This window comes from Microtus pennsylvanicus, chromosome 12 (genome assembly GCF_037038515.1).
Source record: "Microtus pennsylvanicus isolate mMicPen1 chromosome 12, mMicPen1.hap1, whole genome shotgun sequence".
NCBI classification, from domain to species: domain Eukaryota; kingdom Metazoa; phylum Chordata; class Mammalia; order Rodentia; family Cricetidae; genus Microtus; species Microtus pennsylvanicus.
Window position 1 is genome coordinate 22,239,530 of NC_134590.1, and position 19,672 is coordinate 22,259,201.

At 34.9% G+C, this 19,672-nt stretch overlaps 1 protein-coding gene across 26 annotated transcripts in view; it reads right to left on the reverse strand.

Moving 5' to 3' along the window:
* Adgrl3 (adhesion G protein-coupled receptor L3) overlaps positions 1-19,672 on the reverse strand; it is a 734,954-nt gene that overhangs the window by 563,799 nt on the left and 151,483 nt on the right. For all 26 annotated transcript variants that reach the window (XM_075942857.1, XM_075942861.1, XM_075942854.1 and 23 more), the window contains one exon: positions 367-432. The gene's annotated coding sequence lies outside the window, so the exon portion shown is untranslated. The remainder of the gene's footprint in view (positions 1-366; positions 433-19,672) is intronic.

Consider the following 19,672-nt stretch of genomic DNA (forward strand, 5'->3'; position numbering starts at 1 on the left):
AAAATCTTGGCATAGTTGTTTCATAACTATTAACATAACGCTAATACAGTAACGTAGCCATCAGTTCTTTCCACAGCAGCAGCCACAAAAAAAAAAAACTACTTCCTTTAGCCAAATTATCTTTCATATAGATTGGTGCATTTCTTCACAATAGCAAGTATGCTCAACTACACTATTTATTGTTCAGAAAAGAAAATCTATTTTCCCAAAACACATAAGATATTAAACTGTCATTTCAAAATCTATAAAAACACTTAAACATGCTGCATTTTCAATGTTACTAAGTCTCTTAAAACATATATCAACTTGAGTTTACATATTATAAATTTATTTTTAAATATTCAACGATAATAATCTATGAATTACCTTAATTTGTTCTTTGATTGCTAAAAGTCCATGGTTTTGTCTTCTGACTTACTGAATTCAACATTTCTGTAAAAAATAAAATAAAAGACACAATTAGATGTCAAAAAATATTTTCTTTGAGCATGTTAACTAAAAAACTAGTAATGTTTTATTATTTGAGGTGTCTACTTCTTTGCAACACTTAAGAGTGTCCCAGCAGAATGAGAATAAGAAAGAAAACTGGAAAGTTACAGGATATAGTTTTAAGTACGACTGTTCAATGGGCATGTGAGTGAAATGCTTAAGTATATAAATATTTTCCTACTTGAAAGAACACACAAGACTTCAAATAACTTTTGAAATTGCCAAGAATCTATGGCTTCTTATGATGGAAGAAGGTCATTGTTTAATTATAATAAAGAAACTGCTTGGCCTCATAAGTTAAAACATAGGTGGAAGGAGTAAACAGAACAGAATGCTGGGAGGAAAAGGAAGTGAGCTCAGAGACGCCATGCTCCTCTCTCCCGGGCAGATGTGAGATGCGATAGCTCTGCTCTCTGAGGCACACACGATGAAGCTCCGGCCCAGGATGGACGTAGGCTAGAATCTCCCTGGTAAGCCACCTCATGGGCTACACAGATAATTAGAAATGGGCTAGTCCAGGTGCGAGAATTAGCCTAGAAGAGGCTAGATAGAAATGGGCCAAGCAGTGTTTAAAAGAATAGAGTTTGTGTGTTGTTATTTCGGAGCATAAGCTAGCCAGGCAGCCAGGGTGTTGGGGACGCAGCCCCGTCGCTCCTATTACTACATTCTTACAACAAGCATTTATTTTTAAGACCTGAGACAAGATCAATAACTTCTACCATCTGAAAACCACTAAGGAGACATAACAAAGACACATTTACTGCATTTGGTTTTATATATTACGTATACATACACACAAACACATACAGATAAACCCATTTCACCTATAGTTTTCTGACCCCCCCCATAAATGAGTTTATTAAAACAATTTCCAGGATATTGTATTCATTTTCTTAAAATCATCAAAATTCCTTTTTTAATCACTAAAATAAAATCCTGTATGTCAAACTTAGTACCAAAAATATTAAAATGATGCTGTTCTTAAAAATATTTTATTTGAAAATTTAATGTATTCTTGTAGCTCTGTGACATTAATTTTAAAACTTTCTAGTGAGTATATTTAAGAATTTACACAATTAACATATCTAGCAATTATTCTCAAATTAATTGCACTTATTTAGTAGCAATAGGAATATTTTTGTTTCTCCTAAAAAGTTAAGTTACTATACACATCACAAAATAATAACACAATCCATTATCTCTTCTACCATTTTGCCCCCAAATGAATAAGGAATTAGATATGGAGCAGGAAATCAATACCATGGAATTAAACAGAGTCCTCCTTAATAAAAATTGCGATTGCTTAAAATTGAATCGAATATTAGTAGAAACTATCCTCTAACGCAAATGTTTGACATGTTAGTCATCTTGAAATGTGAGAATAGCAGGATTTGCTGTATTTCATAAGTGTTCAGCAGCATTTGTGTACTTAGTAAAATTTTATTCAAGGGCAAGCCAACTCCACATTTGAATCACATGCTTGACTACTCAAACAAGCAACTCTTTTATAATCAATTGCTCAAACTACCCTGAATAACCTTCCTTCAACAAATCTAGCATTCTTTCAATAACTAATGACCTGATAGATTACTTCCCTCTTGCTTTTGAAAAATGATATTTATCACCTTGAAAAAGTTTTAGACAACTGGATAGTCATGGGTCACGGCAGAAGCCTGCCCACAAGTATCATGTCCCTTTAGATATTTTGCATCACCTTGGAAATACATTTCTAATTTAGTGATGGCCAATTTTTCAAATTTCATCTGCCCTCAAACAAAACCAATCAGGTGTTCCTTATGCAGTCTTACCACCATGCAAATATGAACACCACTCATAGCGAAGGTTACATATGACATGTTAATCAGGGCTCTAATTTCCCTACATTGTATTACTTCCTCCCATTGAAACAAATTGCCTCACCAATTCTCACTGGGCAAATCAAATGTTAGCATTTTCCTAAGTCAAAAACAAGATATTGTTTATTGGAAACTGTCTACATGGTTCTCAAATAAACTGAGATGATAAAGGAAAGCCAATAGTTATCTATGTCCTTGAATTTGCTTGTGTAGCCACTTCTAACAACCCTGGTTCTCTTGATTTTTTTTTTTTTGTTTCGTACTTCTTTTTCCTCCATAAGCATGAAAGATAGTCTTCATCTTGCAGTGGAGCTATTCAGCACCACAGTGATCTACTCTTGGGGGTCAGTCACTTCATTTAGAGTCCAGAGGACAAATACTAACTTGCTAAAGCCACCTGGAATCACAATGAAAAGGACAAATAGACAAGAAACCTAAGGAATGGAAAGGAGAAATCAAAGGAAAGAGTAATGAAGAAACAGAAGAGCAGAGAAAGAATCCTTATCAACAGATAACTATGTTATGAGATAACATGGATAAATTCATCTTCTATTTAATATACTTAATGTAAAATGGACACTCAACAACAGATATTGTAAACAGTTTGAGTATATGATTCCTAAGGAAGTGATTGGTGATGTTTTAATGCAATTAATGCTTTTTAGCACCTGATCATATTTCCATTACCTCACAGTTATACATGGTTCAATATTAGCATAAAAGCAACCCCCTAGAAATCATTGTAATTTATCAGAGGGCTGGAGAACTAGATGGGAAGACTTTTGGTCTAAAAACTAGATTTACATTCATTAAGTATAAAAATTAACCTCTGTCTTAATCAAACATTATAATTAATCACATATAAAAGGTAACAAAATAGATGTTGAGGTAAAATAATGAATTGCAAATTTATAAAATCAGGAATAAATGATAAATATGGTTCAAATTTTCCAGATCTTGGAGAGAAAAATTAAAAGGAAGATTATTTGTAGACATTCAATATATTTACCATTTTGGTCATGCCTCTAGGTAGTATAAATTCAAAAGGAACTGAAAAGATTAAAACAATACTCAGAATGTGGTCGGGCGATGGTGGCACACGCCTTTAATCCCCATACTCGGGGGGGGCAGAGGCAGGTGAATCCCTGTGAGTTCGAGGCCAGCCTGGTCTATAAGAGCTACTTCCAGGACAGCTAGGACTGTCACACAGGGAAACCCTGTCTTGAAAAACCAAATAATAATAATAATAAATAGGAATGTATGCACATTTTAGCTAGGAAGCAGACTGAGGCAGAGACATGGGGGAAAGACAGGTCTATATGCACATATGAACATTTTATTTATTTATAGGTTACATGCTACCTTTGTTTTTGTCTGAAACCATACACATATATTATACATAATAAAATTCTCACTGTGTAGCAAATGCTGTTTTAATTACTTCATATTGTCATTTCACTTTTTAAACAACCACCTGAAGTTTGTTCAGATATTTTTGTCTCTACAGCCAAAGGAGATGCCAGGTGAAAAATTCAGCATTTTATTCCATGAACTCTAAATTTTGGGTCTATGCGTTCAAGTTTCTCAAACGGGACTGCATTATCCCTAATCATTTTTGCTGAAATATTAAAATTGAATGAAAGATAAGCTTCCATAAACTATTTTCTCAGAAGACAATCTCAAGCAATTTGAAACACTGCTTGCTGTTGAAGATGGCTTCACAAGTTGATAGCGAAACGATCTATCTCTAAATAGCCCAATACAAATTAGTGTTGGAACACAATGGGAAAAAGCTCTATTTTTGCATCCCACATATACTCATTCCACAATTATAGAATATGCCCTATTGAAGTGCACTAGAATGGTCCATGCGGCAGTAAAGAAATGACAAGAATGGGCACCACCAATCACTTTACAGACGCTTAAGTGTTTTGCAGCAGCTGGAGGTGTTGGGATTGAACCTGAGGCCTCTGGAGGTTAACAGAGATTGTGCCACTGAGCCACGCTACCAAGCCAACTCTCATACTTAAACTGTTCACTGACCACTAAACTAAAATGGTACATGCGAGAACATTTCTCTTAAGGTGATTTTTCTAAAAGTTAGCCCTCAAATCTGCCTTGCCAACAGTGTCGCAATTATCTACAACCTTTCTCCAATGAGGGTTTCTTCTCAGTAGGCTACAAGTGTACCATACTGCGGACTGTAGAAATTATGTTTCATAATTTTCTAAATGAAGAGTGGACTCTGTTTGTCTCATTAGAAACATCATTTACAAAATAAACAACAACAACAAATTGACCAATAACTTCCTACATTACCTTCTTTTGGTATCTAGCCCATTCCTAGCTAAAAATTCTACTGGACAGAGCAGTCTGAATGCAATGCCTTACAGGGTTCAGTGACCATAATCCATGGCACGCAAGCGCCTAAAGGTGGCATCTGAAGAAGGCCTGAGTGGACAGGCAAATATTTTCCCCAATATCAATAACAAATTTTAAAGTTTCCATAAAAGCTGATTTAGGTGAAGAGAAATTACCAATTCATCTATCAAATTAGGAACAGTTAATTCAAGATAAAATATTGATATTATGTGGACAACAGGAGGATCTTGTATTAGATTGCCTGTAAATTGTCCAAACACTATTTGAGGTCTTACTGGACTTAACATTAGAACATAAACTAAATCTCAATAAAGGTAAAAAGATTGGTATCATAAACATATGTTATGCAACTGAAATTAGCAATGAAAGCTAGAAATCCCTAAGTATATACCAATTAAAAACAACACATAGAAAATACCTTAAATTGAACAAATTCAAACACAGCATATCAAAATTTTTGGGAGGCAGAAAAAGCAGTGGTAAAGGCCAACTTATACTGTAACAATTTTACATTAGAAAGAAATAATTACATAAAATCAATTAGCAGAGCTTCCACATTAATCAAACAGAAGAAGCAGCTAAATGTACCATTATTTCAAAGGACCAGCAACTAAAAGAACATATAAAGTTTATTGAAGACCAATGCTAAAATAATTAATATTTTTTTAAAAACATAACATGAGTCAGTTTTTAAAATTCCATTAATTGCTTAATGCTACAAAAATTTCTTACTTTATCCATTTTGCTCATTATTAGCAATGACAATTTAACATATTTACTCATAAATTTTTCTTCTACTGATAAAATAAAATTTTTGGAACAGCTAATAGACCTTTAAAAGATATAACATATTTACATGGCACAGAATGTTTCATAAACATAGTAGTCATTATATTTACTTGTACAACTCTGAATTTTGATAGTGACTGTCATCTTGTCTGTCTACATCCATTAGATAGGGTAATATAGGTAAGATCAGGTTACAGGGTAAGATTGGGTAATATAGGTAATACAGGGTAACCACATCACTTCATCCTCTGTTATACTAAACCATCCCATAGACTACCATACCAAATCACACCCTTGGACATGTATGACAAAGACAAAGGAACAATTCTGTAACTGCTGTATACAGAGCCATCCTGCTAAGATGTTCAGATGGGACGGTATAAACACACAGTTTTAACTCCTCACAGACAATCAAAACCAAGGATTGGGTCTTTTATTTCTTTTAGGCGTCTCTTATATGACACTTCTATCTAAATAGGCATGGAAAGATCTTGAGTGAAATGAAGTCTACGTATAATTATTTGCCCATCTACTTACAATGGAGATACATCCCAAAAGTACATTATAAGTTAAAAACATGTTAAGCAATTAAAAGCATATATTAGACATAATCTACTTAGAAATAAAATTTACCAACAAAGTCACTGTAGGGTTTGTTACTGTTATGGTCATGTGGCTTTCTGGAATCAGGAAGCTACAAGGGCTTCCCAAAATCTCAAAATGTATGGTAAAGTATGTCTTAGTCACAATTAAAATTCACAAATTTCAAAAATTTAGTTTTTACTAACTAATTACCAATTTTGCCCCATCACAACTCAAAAACCGTGAATTGGACCACTGTAAGTCAAATTGAGGACTGTCTATAGGAGACCAACATTCTAATTCCGTAAGACTCTGGAATAGACAAATGTACTTATGTGGTATTTTCTCCAGGAGTCTCTTTTAATATAGGCTTTCAGCCTTGAAGAAAGAATAAAAAACAAAATAAACAAAGAAGGTCTTTATCAAGAAAGTAAAACTACACAAAGTCAGCCATGGGGACCTCATTCTTTAAGCGTGGAAAACATGTGGCTTACAAGTGTTTTAGCTTATTGTTGGTATAGTAAATGACATAGTACTCAGACATATGCCTAAACAGGTGGAAATCCCTGCACATATCCATACCTTATGAATTCTAGCATCTTATCTCAAAAAGAAGAAGAGAAGCTTCCAATGATGGAAGAAGATGGTAGAACATACAGCAGATACAACCAGTGAAAACTGGAGCAAGCCCCAAGTAAAAAACCTCTGTTCACAGCGGAAGCACCCTACCAGCAAAATGCATCCCCAGATGGGCATAAAGCTCCCCTTTACCCTGCATAACACGATGGCAGTACAAAGATCAGAATCTTGTATGCACAACCATAAGAAGACTTGGTGAGGATCCAGAAAGATGATTTCCTCAGCATTGTCTGTTTCGATTCTCTGCTTTAGAAATAGTTCTCAAACTATCAATATAAAAACAATCATATAATTTATCCTGTGCTCTTACTCTTCAAAATGGCTCTGCTATGACTGTAATTACACATGACATATTTGCCTACTGATCATGGTTTCCTACTTCTCTAATAATGGGAATTATCACACTTAATTATAATAGAACGTGCCTACCCTCTATACTTCTAAATGATCATTTTCTAAAAGAAAATACTCTAATCAACCTGCTATTTTATCATGAAATAATAACGATACAATGATATATACTTAAAAATTCAATAAAAAGATTTTGAAGTTTATTTCATAAGCAATTAAATCATAATGATTTGGCATTAAAAAAGTTGTAGTACAAAGAGGTTATGCATATCACCAATGCTTTGTTTAAGCTTCAGTAAAAATAGAATGATATTTAATGTTTAATATTTTTCAAGGTGCTTAAGCCAAGAAAGAAAATTTAGCATCATAATTCCAAATAGGAAACCACAATCCATAAAGTATATAGAATTAATTTTCAAAATATACCCAGAACTTACTCGTACTGATTGTTGCTAATGTTGAATATATATTTCAAAATTGTAGAGTAGATAATAAACCTATCACCCTCTTTTTTTAAATAACAGATAAACTTTTTAAATGCTGCCCATTAATTAAGTCCCTCTGAATACATTGGACATGTTCCTTTATCCAGTCCACATCATATTGAAATGCAAGGTAAAATAACTGGCTTTAAATATGTATTATATATATTATCAATAATCATCTCATTTCCTTTTTTAAGCCAGAGTCTGGAAACTCCAAGTCATTAAAGAAGTATTAGTTATCTCAGAATTATGAATATAGGAAGTTCATTTCTGCAGCTAGAAATTAAAAAAACTACATCCAAGTGGACTAGAAGACCAGTAATAGGAAAAAGATCATTTGTTAATCATTCTGCAAAGTATATTTTATATTTTCATTTTATGGTAATGTTAGACAACAGAGATGATCTGTATCTACTGCATAGTTTTATAAAGGAAAACAGGCCAAGGTTATCCTGTAATGCTACCAAAGATTTTCTAGAGATTTATCATTTGATTTTTAAAGATTCACTAAATTTTTGTGTGCTGAGATTCTTTAAATGTCAGTTCTAGAGAAATGGTTTTCACCTTCTTGTTCTATGAGGTTATGTAAGTCAGGTAACATCTACCCAAGGAAACAGCAGAAGAAACCTTTACTATTTTGCAAATGATGAGAACCAGCATTTAATGAAGTGTTCGCAGACATTTAAAATAGCTTGGGTTACCAGGCCAGACACTGATTCTTATATGCACTTTTCCCAAAACTCTGCATTCCTCTGGCCATTCAATAAAATCAATAAATGTATTCTAACTAAAGTTTAAAAGGCTTCTGGGAAGCGACCTCTGCCAAAGTATTTTGGGAGGGTGCCAACTGTGTGCGGAGGGGTGGGATCAAAAAGCAGAAAGTACAAAATAAAGAAACGTTTCTGAACACAGAAAAAAAAAAAAAGAACCTGGCTGGAGTTCTAAAGTGATTAGCTTACGCATCAGATATCAGATTTCCACAACCCGGTTCCTCTGCCTTCCTTGGCATTTCTTTTTCTCAATCCCAGTCCCATACTGACTGCAATTCATTGCAGGAGGCTTTATTTCTCACTTTGTCTAAGATTTCAAGCAGAAAATCTTCTCTACTGATGTGTTTGAAATAGTGTGCTTTGTGCTCCACAGTAATAAGTTCTCTATCTGAGACTGCAACATCTGGAAATCAGGACCAGTGTGGCTTTCAGTCAGGAATCAAGGAATGTGTTTTATAAAGAGGTCACACTGCACTAAAGTTCGATGAGCTGAACTATGGAGAGGTTTCCACCAGAGACATGATTATGTTTTATTTCCTATACAGAAATCTCTGTCAAGCAGAGATGAGAAGAAAATCTCATATACAGACAGACTAAGAAACATCTGGAGCTCAGAGGGAAACAGAACAAATATCTCTAAACTTCAAAAATGTTTTTCTTTTCAAATGAGTCAACCTGTGCAACTTGGACACTGCCTTAAGAGGGATATTTGCCTTCACTCTTCATAGATATTTCTGCAAAAACTGTCTTTACTTAGTTATCAATACACACAATAAAACCATTGATAACTGATGCTTTCCTTGTTTCTGATTCCAAATCACCATAAATTAGGAAATTATACTGGAGATGGTGAGATGGTTCAGAGAATAAAAGCATTTGCTGCCAACCATGATGACCTGAATTCAATCCCAGGGACCTATGCTCATGAAAAAGAAAGTCAACTCTCCGAAGTTGTCCTCTGACATGTACAGCAACACACAAAAATACCCACAATAATTATAGAAACAGTAAATAATATTGTATTAGCATTACGTATAATAAAACCTACCACCTTGTTAAAGCTTGAAGGATCTATGTATCTATCTATCAATCTATCTATCTATCTATCTATCTATCTATCTTTCTATCTTTCTATCTATCTTTTCCTTTTGTGGACATTGCAAGTATCTCCCATTTGGAGTAGAATATACTTTCCAAGAGTCCATTGGGTACCTAAAACCATGGCTAATACCAATTCTTCTGTATCCTTTTCTTTCCTAAGTGTAGATATGATAGAATTTAACCTAAAATTCCTGTGCATGAAGGGATTAACAAAATTAAGAAATCATGAAATAAAACAACTACAAAATATCCTTTGAGAACATACATATAAATATGCTTTTGTTCAAGCAATAAAAATAATTTAGTTTTATCTTTTCAATTAAGGAATCACTTTATGACTTCACTTCAGTGTTGTTACAGAGTCTCCACCTTAATATTGCACTTTGGGGTCATCAGTAAAAAAAAGTCAGCTCTCCTGAGCACACCGCAATACTACCAGTCAGTTTGAAACTACGATAGCAATGAAGCAACTACCCAGTCAATAGCACCTGAAGTATGAGTTACTGACATCTCATTTGAGACAAAGCAGGATAAGGTAAGCTTTCATTGCACTATTTACAATAGTATAACATCTTCTACCTATCAATACCTCACTGTAGAATTTTCTGTTTAATATCTTTATGTCACAGTTAGCCTCAGGTAAACAGAGCTGTAGAAAGAAACATACTACTGCATTTTAAACAGAGTTCTACTTTACCCCCACGTTTTATGCATATAAAAAGCATAGCATACAAAACTATATTTATGCGTTTGAGTTACTACATATATAGGAGGGAGATCTCATATCCTTATTCTCAAACAATTTCAACTAGAATTTTCTAAAGAAATAGCTCTGTGGTGGGAAAGTCTATATACACAGAATTTTTTTAAAGAGTGATTAATGTTACCTACCTTTAAGATACCTACACAGCTCTTACAAAGTAAAAAAAAAAAAATCTGTTACACTGCAATGTGCATTTCAGAGCAATAAAAGTCAAAGAACAGCAAACCAAAGAAATAAATTATCTGAATTAAATTTACAAAATTTACTAGTAGTAAATTTAGTTTATACCTTACTAAATGTAACTATTTTGCACATATATGCAAATATTTTATATATAATATATATTATAAATATATACATATTCCAAGCCCCTTACACATATGCTTGTATTGTCAACACACATAAGACAGAACTCATGTGAGTTTTGAATAGCATGGCCTAATGTTGAGCTGTGAGCAAGCGTGAGCTTCAGCGTGAAGCCTACAACTCACAAAACTAACACCAAAACCAAACAAAAAAGGAATAAATCTCACAGACACAAAGGAAGTACTAATACTAAAATATTTTTATTTTTCCCCCTTAGGAATTAAAGTCTCAAAGTCATATAAATTTATATATCCAAACTATAATATTAGCTGTATCAGTAAATGGAATTTGTTATTTCATATATTAATGATAGTATTTAAAATTAAATGGTTTTGCTTTATGAGGAAATTGGCACAAGGCATGCAGCTTCCTTTTTATGGGATTGTTGTATTATTATTCCACCTATAAGAGTAGCATGCTACGGTTCCTGGAGTCAAGCCAAGCCCTAAAGGAAAGTAGGTGTTTCTAGAAGCGAGTAAGTCTGAAATCCTGGGCTCCCAGCAGTTTGATCATAAAAGTTACTTTTTCCAATATTTAGCAAAATAATTAGTAATAGCTTTTAAATACTATAGCATTGGTTTTCCATTTCTTTTTTTCTTTCTTTCTGTCTTGTTATATTTTGGAGTTTCTTCACTATGTAGCTCAGACTTAACTCCCGATCTAATGACTCAGCCTTGCATGTAAGAATTATATGGGAATATGATTGAACTCAGTGAAAATTTAATAGTACTTCAGTTTTCATCCTAATCTGTATTCTATGAGAATGTATGGAAATGTAAAATGTATACCAAGAAAGCCTATTTGCATAGTCAGCATATATATGTACACACACACACACACACACATACACACACACACACCACACACACATAATGTTCACATGGTCTGGAAAGGTAGTTCATGGGTTAAGAGCACTGGCTATTTTTCCAGAAGACCCAGACTTAATTCCTAGCACACACTTGGCAACTCACAAGAACCTGAAACTATAGTTGCAGAGTATGTATTTTCTTTTATAGCCTAACTGAACACCAGACATGAACATGGCGAACTGACATAAAGGCAGGCAACACACACACATTTATGAAAATATAACTTAAAAAAAACTGTTTCCAGCCAGTTTTTTTTTTCAAATCCAATCTAAAAAATGAAGACTGACCACCAGAAACCCTGAAGACAGGATGGCTAACTGGCCTACCAGGCCGAGGAAAATATTTTTCCTGCACCCACGGCAGTCACAATAAGTGCTGTAAATTCTTTACAATGCACAAGTTGTGGTATATAACTATTTAAACTTCAGCAATATCATTAATATTATGGCAAGAATAACCCAGGATCACCAAGCAGTAATGTAACAGGTCAACTTATCCAATCAAAGGATAACTGGGATCATAATCTGCACTGTGTTAACAAGCCCAGTGGAGAACCAAGACAAATGTACTCAAACATCGTCTAATGCTACCTGGCAAATAAAAACAAGATATAGTTTTCTGTTTCAGTACAGTCAAAGACAGTAGAATGCAAGTTGATATAATTAAGTCTACTCAGGAAAGAAATATTTCAAAGCCTGAGCTATATACTAAGTGAGGAGGGCAAAATGGATTCTGTCCAAACCTTGTTTTATTTGCTTAGACGGTATTTATTATATCTGCATTTTATTATGTAGTAGTAAAAAAATACAAGGCAACATCCTGCTATTTCCTTTTGAGAAAAATGATACAGGATACTATTAAACCTCAGTACAGGCATCCACATGGCAGGTTGCTCTACTTGGGACTTTATATTATGTCTATAACAATTGATGCTTATGTATGTAGCTAAGGGTAAAACTGGCCAGAAGATTGCCACTCAAATGTTCCATAGATTCATGGTCTGATAAAAGTTTAGAATGTTATTATAATCTGTGGTGACTACATATATTCCCAAAATATTTATCTCGCTGTATTATATTTTGACAGATAAAATTGCTACCATATTATCAGACATGTAAATACCTTAGGAAAACTGAATTCCAGGTAAAATGAAAACTCTAGTTTGGTCTTACTATTGAATAAGGAATCAATTTGCTGAGAGTGTGAATGTGTCTCCAAAAAGAATTTAGACCCAGCTCTGGCAACTGCATGAATATCATCTTTCCCTCACCGTCATTCTCGTTCATTTATAATCATATGTTGAAACTCTTGCAGGATTATGGAATGTCTGTTAAACAGAAAGATCTTACTTTTGTTATTTAAGAGAAACTTGAGAGCCAGGTGTGGCGACACAAGGAGCTTTAATCCAAGCTCTTGGCAGGAAGAGGCAGGCAAATCTCTAAGATTGAGGCCAACCTTGTCTACAAAGAGAAATTCTGTCTCCACAACCCTTCCCCAAAAAAGAGGGATGTGGGATTGGGGTGGGGGGAGATGAGAAAATAGCTCCGGGCTAAGGTTTGTAGATTTTTGTGAAGTTCTATTAGGCTATACTACATTCTATTTTCGCTTTGGAGTAATTGATCAAAGCTTCAGGAGGTCTAGGGGTTGCCTTAGCTTTGAAGCAGGAGCATTCTTTAACCGCTCCTGTGGGGCGACCTCACTAGCCCCAGCTGGTCTTCAGGCTGAAACACGCTGTCAGTCAACAGCAGCACTTACAGTGTCCGGGGTGGGGGGGGCAAATGCCACCAGTGCAGGGCTGATGTCATCTCATGGAGGTGATTTATCCCGGTTGCTCCAGACTCTCCCATAACCTATTTGCTCAAGGTGTACTCAATGCCTTTTCTATGGCCCATTGGATTGTTTCATTCAGAAACCTCAAAAGAACTAAAGAGAGGAGATTTTACATAACAGCACAATAAATCCTCCAGTTTGGTAGATGGGTTTCAATTGTTTTTCTTACCATTGTGATTACCAATTCAAATCAACTCAGTAACAGTTCACTTTTTTATTCTTTTCTTTCTTCCTTCCTTCCGTTCCTCCTTTCCTTTTTTTTTTTTCTTAAATGGTTTCTCAAAACAAGGTTTCTCTGTGTATCCCTGGCTCTTCTGAAACTCACTCTGTAAACCAGGCTGGCCTCAAACTCAGAGATCTCCCTTCCTCTGCCTCCTGAGAGCTAGGATTAAAGACATGTGCCACCCCTACTCAGATGAGTTCACTTTTTCTAAATGTTATTGTTAAGACATCTGATTTTGAATCAGAGAAAGCCTAGGCAATGTCATAAAATTATACCACATGCACAGGGATAATCCATCTTACTTTTTATTTTTTATTTTATTTTTACCAAATGAATTTTCTGAGAAAGGCATTATAACGCTCAATTGCCCTTCCATACACTCAACCAAAGGGAAAATATGACAAACTTCATAAGAGCATGAATACAAAATGATTCTTTATTGTATCTATGATAACATCGTGTATGATACATTCATCCTACTTTGGAAGCTGACATTTATGAGAGAACATTTCAGCATTACCATAAGCTGCATGGCAATAACCTTCACTGCAATTATAAAATGATGCTGTTTGTTGTCTTCTGTATTCCCAGTCCTTCTCTCCAACGCTAACCTGTTTGAGGATATGGTGAGCCACTGAGAGTGGCCTCCTAAGTTTCTCCACTCACATCCCTTGCATTCCTTTACTTAGTCACTCATACATTCTGGATCCTTTCCTTTAAACCTATTATGTTTGTAACATTATCATGTTGTATGAAAGGGAAGTAAATTAGGAGCTCTGCTTTCTAAGACACTGAATGCCACGTATAACAAATTTATATGTAAAAAAAATCCTTCAAAATATATGAGGTGATGCTTTAAAAAGGAGTTGAAAGTTACCATAAAAAAGAAAACCTTAAGTAGCACCATCCAAATCCACAAGCAAAATAAAGACATCATGGCATAATGCATATGCTAGTATTTTAAGTTTCATATGCTTTCTACCACTTACAAATCCCCAAAATGTCAAAATATGTTATTTATTGAGTGATTGAACACAGTCACTAATCATCATCATCATCATCATCATCATCATCATCACCATCACCACCACCACCACCACCAGTCATCATCATTTTAATAGAGGTGGTGGAAGACTGAGACTTCCTATGTAGGCCAAGTTAGCCTTGAACTTGTTTTTCTTCTTCTGCCTCAGTCTTCTCAGTGGCTGGATTACAAATGTGCATCAATCCTATACAGACTTGTCTCTTCATCTCAGATGCCACATGAAGCATGTACCACATCTCCATCAAACCATTAAACAACAGAAGATTCTGAAATCAAGCTACTGGTTTGCAAACCAACTCTCATGCCTAGTAGCATGATATTACATTAAATTATTATGCATCAATTTGTTTATCTATAAAATTAAAACCAGTACCTATTTTTACATGTTACTAAGAAGACTACGTCAAGAAGCCCATGTAAAATACACAGATCTATATTTGGCACATGACCGATGAGGGATTCCCCTCTATGATATGAATGTGTTTTATTACCCTTGGTTAATAAAGAAGCTGTTTCAGTCAATGGCTTAACAGAGTAAAGCTAAAGCCAGGTACAAAATCTGAACAGAGATATATATAGAGAGAGTAGGTGGAGCCAGAGAGATGCCATGTAGCAGCTGAAGGAGACAGGTGCTAACACCTTGTCCAATAAGCCACAGATTAATAGAAATGCATTAATTTAAGATATAAGAGCTAGCTAGAAATAAGCCTAAGCTATTGGCCAAAAATGTTGCAATTAATATAGTCTTTCTCTGAGATTATTCAGGTCTGGGTAGCCTGGAAAAAAACAAGCAGTCTCTGCCTACACATAAGAAGAACAAAGCATTTTTATTCATGAAGGCCTTAAGCAATATACTTCATTTTTATACATATGATTTTAATTATAACTGATTAAAATGAATACATTATTCCCATTTAAAACACAATAAATCTGCTGAATGGGGAATATAAAGGTGGAGTCACAAACCAATTTATATTTAGAATATTCAGAAGGGATAGAAATGAGTTGCAGGTTTCCATTACTTGGTCTCACAACCTACATGTGGGAACAGTTGCAGGAGTTCAGATGAGAGAAACGAATACCACCAACTGAGGAGCATATATCACAGTAAGCAAAGAACAAAGTGTTAATTAACTAAATACTAGTTTTTTTAAAAAAAAAAAAACACCTAAAACTTAAAGACAAAAACAGAGGTTACTCCTGAAAAGACCACCTTTCAGTCAGTGGGGAGGAAGGCAAGACTCTTTTAAGCATATAGCTAGGCCTGCATGAACACGCCACAGCTGAAAACAGTGTTGAGACAGATGCTACACACACGTACAGTTAGTGAAGTCGGCCACCCAATACCATTCTCCCAAGAAGTAGCTCCAATTCCTCAAGCTCTACAGCTGTCTGCTTGACACAGAAATCAAGCAAAAGGAAAACGCACTTTGGGGCCATTCATGGCAAACTGGTATCAATATGCTGTGAGCTGAGCCCAAGCATATGAAGCCAAGCCTTTGACTGGTAAAGCTTGGAAAGCAAATAATAACAACAGACATAAAGAGACAGCTGAAGTGGGGAAGATGTGTTTTTCCTTATAAGTATATGCATGATTTTAAATACATGTTGGGGTCATAAAATCATTCCTATACTCAGGATTTTATAATACAGCTCATGGCTTGCTTCCTAGATTCCCCCTTTCCATTTTTCAACTCCATTCACAACTGTTATTTATAAAAGAGTCCTCATTTGTAATATTTCTAACCTTCTAAATAACTTTAAACAACAATCTATCAACTTCATTGTTTCTGATTTTCTCCGTGCCATTTAGAGCTATCCCTACCATAGTATCAAAATTATATGCTAGACACTGCTCTAAGTCTTTTTCATGAGGTGGTCTAAATTGTCTTCATAGCAGGAAGTGCCAGGGGTGTGTTACTGCCTAGGTTTTAAGATTTAGTGACCAAAATGAAAATTAACAGGTGGCAGATTTTAGATTAGAAACCAACACCATGAAACCACCAAGTTGGACTCTTAACTGTGTTTCATTTCTCTCTATCCATTTACTCATCAAGGTTTCATTGAAAAATAAGTACTTTACAATCATGCAACTTGCACACCAAAATCTTCTCCTCATTTAATAACATGCTGTTCTTCCCAGTACCTTACATCTATGGATAACTAGGTACAGGCAGGTGATTATGCTGCACATAAATCATCTCACATATGACCCATTGTCTGTTGAAAGCCAGTCAGGACTGTTCAGACAAGTAGCTATGTAAATGACACTAGAGATGAATATTGACTGTACGGTACAGATAAAAATTAGTGATGATAAGTATTTATATAACACTTGAATACTAAATTAGATGATACCAGTAATTAATTAATCATGGAAACAGAAAAGAAGCAGCCACAATAACAGACTGTTCTTAAAAATCTCTGAAATTTGGGGCAACTGGAAACTACTGAACAATAAGTAAGTTTCCAGAAAAATGAAAGAATAAAACTTAATAAGAGGATGAAGAAACATCATCGCTTTTGAGACCAACTCCATCACATATTACTGAATTTCCAGGGAAGTGGGTGCTCAAAATTGAACTTTGGTTTTAATAACATGAACAGTAAAAAAGGGAGACAGACGTCCAATGAGAACGACCAATGGGCTTGAAAGCAGGTGGATGGAGAAAAAAAAAATCTGCAAACTTTTAATACGAAATCTCTCCCACAGGCTTGTATACAGAAGGAGCAGTCCCAGCTGGTGGTGCTTTCTTTGATGTTGTGAAAACTTTAAGAAGTGGGGCCTAGCTGGAGGAAGTCGCTCACTGTGTGTTAAAAGACCAACTTTGGATAATGAGGAATACTGAGAACTCAAGAACAATGGCAATGGGTTTCTGATCCTACTGCACGCACTGGCTTTGTGGGAGCCTAGGCAGTTTGGATGCTCAACTTACTAGACCTGGATGGAGGTAGGGGTTCCTTGGACTTCCCACAGGACAGGGAACCCTGATTGCTTCTCGGGCTGGGGGGGGACTTAATTGGGGGAGGGGGAGGGAAATGGGAGGCGGTGGCGGGGAAGAGACAGAAATCTTTAATAAATAAATAAATTTAAAAAAAAAGACCAACTTTGTCTGTCTCCCTCTTATGTTTCTGCTTCCTGGTTGTCTTGAGGTTACCGTCTCCCCTCCACCATTCTCTCAATGCAGTGATACTTAGCCTAAAAAAAAAAGGGTCCAAGGAATAAAAGTCACAAACCGTGAACTATATGAATGAAACTGTGAGCAAAATAACCATTCTTCGTTCAAGATACTTGTACCAAAGATGAAAAACCGACTAATACAGTAGCTTTTATCCACAGAAATATTCATAACTGCATATGAAAACTAAAACAGAAAGAAAATTTTCCAAGCTTAAAACCTGCAGGTCTAGGATCTATACCTTACCTTCTGAAACACAGACTGTTCCTTAGCTCTTAAAGCTCCCATCCCACACAGAAGTAACTGCCACTGATTCTGTTTAGAGTAATTTCTTCTTAGAAGTGCTCGTCCCATATATAAAAATATTATTTAGTTGGCTTTCCACCTTCGGATTTTTCTTTTAAATCTAATCAAAACAATCAACTCAAAACGTACATTGTTTTAGACAACCTTAATGAGAGTAGTAATACTGCTATGGTAGTGAATTTTCATCAATATTCTAATTTTTTCCACTCCTTACTTTCGCATTGTTATCAAAAACTATGGCTCTTTACGCCTCAATAAAATTACCCTTAGCAAGAAAAGTACAACATTTTCTCGAACATGCTTTTAATATGATGTGAACTAAAGGAAGTAGAAATCTAAGAGGCATGCATTTAATAGCAGAATTATTTAAGCATACAAATAGAAAAGTAACATGCTTAAAATATTTTAAAGATTTTTGTGAGCTTACTAGTTTTTTTTTCTAGTTCTTTATGTGTTTCTTAGAAGACTTGTTAATACTCAGGGGAAGCCAACGGGAAACTAAAAGAATAATGAAATACTATCCTTCAAAATACCTCAAAAGTTCTACTGCATTACTTAATAATTATTTTGGAATGAAGCTATTAAAAAAAGAGCTTTCTTATTTCTATTAAATTTGCATCAAACATAAATAAAAATATTAATGATAATAAGCAATAAATTTAGTAGGATGATGCTACAACAGCAAGATGGGGATACTAATTAATTTTATAAATGTACATAATAGGTTATTACTTCTTGTAAAACAGGATGGGAAATCACCCTCAAATTCCCTAATACCACAGAAAGTATAATGGGTATATGTGGTAGGGTTCAAAATCAGTGTTATTATGATTGACTAGATAGGTAATTTCTGCTCATAAAATTTGACCACTGTTTCACTGAAAAATATTTAAAACATTGTATTTTGTTAAACTGCCAAACAGTAACTAGTAAGCCTTGATACATCCAGAGAGTATTTAGGGAATGAACGCCTAATGCCACGACTGGTCCTTCCAGCCTTCAGGATGGAACTTTCCAGTCACGGTTAGCTTTTTACACTTAAAATTTCCCCGTGTGTATGGAAAATGATGAAGTGCATCTGTAAGTATTTTTATAAATAAGAAACGGTAAGGAAAAAACTCTTTGGTTTGTTTTTAGTGTAAAATGAAATCAAGCAAAGAGAGTGAAGAAGCAGGAACTTGAAGAACTATTGAAGGCGATGGCTTTGTCAAACATGCCATGCAATGAACTGCTTTGCTTCACTACAATGTTATAAAAAGCTTGCAAAACGAAACACTCTGATTAGTACAACGGATGCGCAAGTGTATATGGTCGTTAGTTACATAACTGATCTTTTTCCTCTGAGGAAAAACAATATTGAGTTTTTCTTCTTAATGTGTGGAGTCATTTTTACCACATTAGCGGAAAAGGCGTTCCGTTTCACTAATATCAGTACCCAGTGTGTTTGATATAGCCTTAAGTGACTTGAAGAAAAGAACAAATAAAATTCTATGTAAACCATTATTTTTAATGTCTAAATACATTCTTTCCTAAAATCACTGTTTTTTGAAGCTGATATTTCTGATCATCATTAAGAATGGTCTGAAAAAGAATATTTGACAGTTTGTAATCTAAGTATATGACCACAAATCTACTATTTTCTTCTGA